This window comes from Hemitrygon akajei, chromosome 12, assembly GCF_048418815.1.
Source record: "Hemitrygon akajei chromosome 12, sHemAka1.3, whole genome shotgun sequence".
Classification (NCBI taxonomy): Eukaryota; Metazoa; Chordata; class Chondrichthyes; order Myliobatiformes; family Dasyatidae; genus Hemitrygon; species Hemitrygon akajei.
Window position 1 is genome coordinate 54,889,309 of NC_133135.1, and position 6,690 is coordinate 54,895,998.

At 39.7% G+C, this 6,690-nt stretch overlaps 1 long non-coding RNA gene across 1 annotated transcript; it reads right to left on the minus strand.

Annotated features, from left to right (window-relative positions):
• Nucleotides 1-2,901: 2,901 nt before the first annotated feature.
• LOC140737025 (uncharacterized) lies at nt 2,902-6,460 on the minus strand. Its single transcript, XR_012101049.1, has 2 exons — nt 4,487-6,460; nt 2,902-4,041 (listed from the first exon to the last, which is right to left on the minus strand). It is a non-coding gene; the product is annotated as an uncharacterized lncRNA (long non-coding RNA).
• Between the last annotated feature and the right edge of the window lie 230 nt (nt 6,461-6,690).

Genomic DNA, 6,690 nt, shown 5'->3' on the forward strand with positions numbered 1-6,690 from the left:
TGATACGCAGCAGCCTCTCCGGACTCTGGATTGGGGATTGCCAAGCGTTGTGTGGATTTTCTGGTGTAGTCTGTTTTGTCATGTGCTTTTGTCATCTCATTCTGGAGGAATGTTATCTCATTTTTTAACTGCATTGCATTTGTGGTTTTAAAATGACAATAAACTGAATCTGAATCTGAATCTGAGGTAGACCTGATAATCGTAGATGAGGCAAACTCTAGAAAATAAGAGCCTTAACTTAGAATATTGGCATGTTGAAACATTATTGATAGCACTAAGAAATTATAAAGAACAGGAAACATTAATGGGAATAATTTTTAGGCACTCTAGTAATCATATTGTTGGATGGAATACATAAGAGGACATTAAAGGAGCAGGTAACAGGGTTAATACAGTAATTGTATAGAGCTTTAATCTTCTTACAGACTAGACAAACTAAATTTGCAGAAGTAATGCCAATGATGAGTTTACAGAATGCATTTTGATAGGATTTCTAGAACAATACATCGAGAAACTAAACAGAAAAACAGTTAAGAGGGATATGGGATTTGCAGGCCAATGAGATTAATTCTAGTGGGTATCCTGAACAGCGTAGGCGAGTCTATGACTCAAACCCCATCACTGACCACATTTTATATCCTGTGTTATTACACTATCCCCGCTGATATTCCCCTTTCTGATCCCAAGCAGACTGACCCCAGAAGAGGCTACAACTTCATTTGTCTATGTTCCTATCATCGTGAATTCTACCCTGACTTGATGTGAATCTGTTTTACTGCCATCTCTATCTTGTATTCATTTCTTTGGCCAGGAGTTTTCACCCTAAAATGTAGATCTTTTCTCTTTCTGTGAAGAATCACAGATTTATTTAGATCATCTCATTCTGGCCTCTAGCCCTCTCCAGACCTATTTTAGCTGTTCATAGGATATTGATCATCTGGACTTTTCCAATTCCTTCTGTGTCTAAGCTACCCCTTTCTGAACTTGTAGCTCTCAGTTGACGGAATATGCCCAGTATCATTGCCAAGCTCACGAGTAAGGGTGCTATTATTACACTCTGGTGAACTGATCTCTATATGGTAAAGGCCAAACACCAGCTCTAATGTGCAGCACAACACCTCCCACTGCACCTGACCCCCTACTGAACATCAGGTCACTGTCTCCCAGGTAGTCATAGACCTCATTTACATAGGCAATTTTTCATCCACTTCTTCCAGCCTTGAAGTTCCCCAACTTACTCAGTATAATTGCACCTCCTGCCCAAGATCCACGAGTGAGTCAACCCGTTGTTGCAGCCTGATTTTTCCCCAAAGAACTTTCTTCTTTTCTTGATTCCATTCTTTCTCTCCAGTCCAGTCCTTTTCAACCTGCATCTCTGAAGTCCTCTGCCATTTTGACCCTTTCCAATTCTCTTGTCCCAAATAAGCCATCATTACCATGGGCCTTTACACCCCCATCCCACATTTGAGGATCTGAAGGACTTCCTCTACTATTTTGAACAGAAGCCAAGCCAACACATTCTTTCACCTGGCTGAACTTGTCCTCATTTTTTTAAAAATTCTCTACTTGCATAGGTTCCCGTAACTACCCTTCTAAAAGCAAGTCCAAACTGCACCTTTTCCTGTTTGATTCCTATCAGAACCGTTCTTGCCTCACTTTCTAGATTGCTGTATAGGTGACCATGCATTACTGCCATTCAGATACATAAATTCACCTTAACAGAATTCCTAAAACTATGCAAATATTCGAGATACATAAGAAATTTTACTCCCATAGAATTCATGTGTGTGGGTGGGGGAGGACATGGAACATTTTAAAATTCCTTCTTCTTGTGTGATGGTATTGGGTTCACTGTCTGCAAAGCACTGAACTTAAAGGAGATTTTAAGCCCTATCTGATGTAGCTATCTACAAGTAGAGTCAGAGAGAAGTACAGCACAGGAAAGGCCCTTCAGCCCATCGAGTCCATGCTGAAACCATTTAAGCAGCCTACTCCCATCGACTTGCACTGACCATAGCCCTCCATACCCTACCATCAATGTACCTATCCAAACCTTTCTTAATTGTTGAAATCGAGCTCGCATGCTCCACTTGTGCTAGCATTCCACACTCTCAGGACCTTTTGAGTGAAGAAGTTTCCCCCCATGTTCTTCTTTCACCATTAACCTGTAACCTCTGGTTGTAGTTCCACCCAACCTCAGTGCAAGAAGCCTGCTTGCATTTACCCTATCTATACACCTCATAATTCTGTACACCTCTATCAAATCTCCTCTCAATCTTCTATGTTGTAAAGAATAAAGTCCTAAGCTATTCAAGCTTTCCTTATAACTCAGTTCCTTCAGACCCGACAACATCCTTGTAAATTTTCTCTGTACTCTTACAACCTCATTTACATCTTTTCTGTAGGTAGGTGACCAAAACTGCACACAATACTCCAAATTAGACCTCACCAACATCTTGCACAATGTCAACATAACATCCCATCTCCAGTACTCAATACATTGATTTATGAAGGCCGTTATGCTAAAGGCTTTCTTTATGGCCCTATCTCCCTGTGACACCACTCTCAGTGAATTATAGACCTGTATCCCCAGATCCCTTTGTTCTACCACACTCCTCAGTGCCCTACCACTCACTATGTAAGACCTACCCTGGCTGTTCCTACTGAAGTGCAACACCTTGAACTTGTCTGCATTAAAATCCATCTGCCACTTTTCCAGCTGTTGCAGATTCTCTCATTATAGAGAGACTGTATCAACCTAGTCTTTCAAGGTTAGTTCCCTGACTAGTTTACTTCCCTGTCCAGTCTCTGTAATGAGGTCTAGCTGCCAATATCCACTAACTGAGTGGTGGGTTCCACCCCTCCTTATCAAGGAGTAGATACTTCAAGCTAACAAAGTAGTTTAACCATAGTTTATTTTATTTTTAATGATACATGTTTTATTTTAGACCAACAGTTTTTAACACACATTTAAATCCTCGCAGAGAATTTCTGATTTATAAAAGATTTCCAAGTTACAAAACATTTATAAACTACAAAGGATTTCCCAACACAGGTACAGTATAAATCTTATGAACTAAAAGACCATACCAACAAGTCACGGATGAATGAGTCATCCGTCGCAGGTTGAGGAATGAATTCTAGTTTTTCTTCCTGTCACCTCATCTTTCTGTCATTCTCCTTGTCATTTCTAGCAATTCTTCCTAACATTTATAATGTTTTGCTACTATTTGACATTATCTGTGTGATGTTTTTCAAATACCTTTTCTTGGACAAAATAATTCACACAGATGGCCTAAAAGCTTCTGGAGACAGAGAGCCCAGACACCCAAAATTAATGCTTTGAGGGCTGACTCACTGAGTACACAAATATCCCAACTATTGATTGATAAGCTGTTACCATGTTCGATGTGCTAAATGATGAAATTGGCTTGGTATGCGTGCTTCCTTGAACTCAGTCATTCTGGTGCTGATAACATAGCCAGTGTTGTCTCATTTGAAGCAAAACAATGAACATAGCGCCATTGCTTTACACAGATTAAACAATGTAAGACTTCACTGCAAGTCTTCCCTGTTTACAAGACTTCACTGTTTCCTTCTTTACAATAAGAAGCTGAGCAAGGAACATTAGTGGGAAATTTAACTTCTTCAAAAACAACTCTGACCCTTTGGAAAGGTCATGCTACTGTGCTAGAAAGCTGAAGTTAATACTAAGCCCCTCAGGCCCCCGTAAAGTGATTATTCATTGCACTTAATGAATGCAGAGATAATTTGGCTTTGCATTATGGGAAGTCACAATACAGACCCTTTTCTAGGAATGTAACCTGTCCATAATATAGATGTCACTTCTACTGGTGTAGTTTCGCACACACTCATACAAAACTTAAATTTCATTACTTTTGCTGCAAATCTCTTCACTTTCTATTTTCACATGATCCATCTTTGATGCTTTTTTCCCTTTCTGGATTTCCATGCCTAGATGCAGGATTTCAAGCCTCTGTGTAAAAAGCAATCTTGCCAGATTGTTGTCAATGATGCAGCCTTGAAACAAAATAAATAATGGAAATTATAATAGAAAGGTAGTCATTTCATCAGACCAAGACACTTTTAAGTGCATTTAATCCCTTTTCCCATCCATTAATCCAATCTATTTTTAAATATTGACACAATTTCTGACTCAACTGCCAACTTGTACACACACCTCTATGTTCTGATCTTTTACAGATATTCCCTTTCTAGGGTTCTCAAGTATAGAAACAGTCCATTCTCAACCAAGTGTTAACCTGTTGTTTCAATTGAAGGACCTCAGACTTGGGTAGTATCATGATAAATCTGAATTTTACCTTTTTGTTAAGATCTGTTATTTAGACTTCACACTTGATCTTAATAGTAGACTTATGAACAAGGGATTCCAATGCCTTGTTTGCTCTTGAGTTTAAAACAAAATGGTTAAGTCATTTTTAAAATGATACGCAATGAGGCATACCTTTAACCAAAGACGTTGCCCAAATCTTTCCCTCATAACTTCAGTACTTCATGTTTCCAAAATTTACTGTAATAGTAATGCATTACTAAGGTAAACAAAGTGTAATAGACATTTTACAAACAGAAACTTCTACAGTATCTTTCCAATGAACAGTGATTTGGCCATTTTCTAGGAATGTTTTCTAAAGTAAACGTGATTGAATAATGTTTTACTAGGTAGATTAACGATCTCCATTTCTCCTATTCATGATTTACGTGAATTGTATGGTTCTAACTAAAATGACATAGCAGTTATGTAAAACAACTTTTTAATAGAAAAGTGCTGATCATTCTAAAGGGTATTTTGTGACCTTTCCTTACTCAGCAATTAAAGGGTAATTGTGTGGTGAACGTTTTTTGTTACTCGTGACTGTTTGAAAACTCAAAACTCAAAAGAGTGAAATGTCTTTGCCTATGACCATATTTGTTGGTCAGTGCGACAATGAGTAGAAAGGGCTGCGGCAGAAGAACCTTGTGGAACCTTTGGCTGTAGAACATTAGAACCTTGGCTGTGGGAAGCCCAGAGATTTGAATCTGGGACATGAGGGTGCAGTGATGACAGTGGGGGCAGTAGCTGTCAGGAAGGTATGCAGGAAGAGATGGCACATTGGTATGGGATGGGATCTCTGAAGAAAGCAGGTAAATTGCAAGACGGTGAAAAAGAAGTGATTTAACAGGATTTTGTTCTCAACTGTAGGCTGGCACCTGCTTCAGCAATGTATTTTAAATAGCACGTCACATTTAAAATAGTTCCTCAGTTGAGTACTCTACGACAAGCAGTGCACAGAACAGAAGCAAAGACAGAATATTGTGGATATTTGAACAGTGGCTCTCTCAGTAGTGCAGAAATTTCCAGCCATTGTCTGAGAATTCAGACTAGTTCCATAAACATAAGAGTTTGCGTAGATGCTGGAAATCCAGAGCAACATACATAAAATGCTTGAGTTTATGCTGAGTTCAACTGATCTAGGCTTGGGGGTCTTTTGTGAAGTCAAGGGAAAATACTGTTGAATTGGCAGCATAGGTGTCATGAAGGGCAAATATTTGTGTAACCAGAGGACATAATGAGTTACTAAAAAATACTTCTCATTGGCATTCACCAGAAGAAGAAGAACAGGAAGGCTGGAGAGGTTAAGGGAGGCATATGCTGGTATTCTGATGCATGTCTGTATCGGAAAGGAGGAGGTGTTACAAATATTGGAACTCTGATATGTCTATCCATGGCCTCCTCTACTGTCAAGATGAATCCACACTCAGGTTGGAGGAACAACACCTTATATACCGGCTGGGTAGCCTCCAACCTGATGGCATGAACATTGACTTCTCTAACTTCCGTTAATGTCCCTCCTCCCCTTCTTACCCCATCCCTGACATATTTAGTTGTTTGTTTTGTTTCTCTCTCTCTGCCCATCACCCTGCCTGTTCTCCATCTCCCTCTGGTGCTCCCCCACTCCCCCTTTCTTTCTCCTGAGGCCTCCCGACCCATGATCCTTTCCCTTCTCCAGCTCTGTATCACGTTCGCCAATCACCTTTTCAGCTCGTAGCTTCATCCCACCCCCTCTGGTCTTCTCCTATCATTTTGCATTTCCCCCTCCCCCACTACTTTCAAATCTCTTACTATCTTTCCTTTCAGTTAGTCCTGACGAAGGGTCTCAGCCCGAAACGTTGACAGTGCTTCTCCTTATAGATGCTGCCTGGCCTGCTGTGTTCCACCAGCATTTTGTGTGTGTTGTTTGAATTTCCAGCATCTGCAGATTTCCTCATGTTTATTCTTTAGTGTTTCAGGATTCTAACAAAAGCAAGGGAGGAGATTGTTGGGGCTCCAATAGTGATTTTGTTCTTTTTGCATCTTAATTAGTCAGAAGACCTGGGGCTAACTAATATTCAAAAATATTCTTATTCAAAAATGGATGCAAAGATAGTCTGCAAACTACTGGTGGTGAGCTTGTATCAATGGTTGGGAAGTTGTTGGAGAAGTCATTTCACAAAGTATTTTTTGTTTTGGAAGGCAAATAAATCTGTAGTATTATTGTATATAGACGGATGTCAGATTATTCATTTAAAACTTCCACTCTGAGCAGAGCATAGGGCATCTTTTGGAGTTGTTCCTGTGTGAGATTTGTTTGTTTTTGATCCGATTAAAAATGTGTTATATGTGTCCTATGA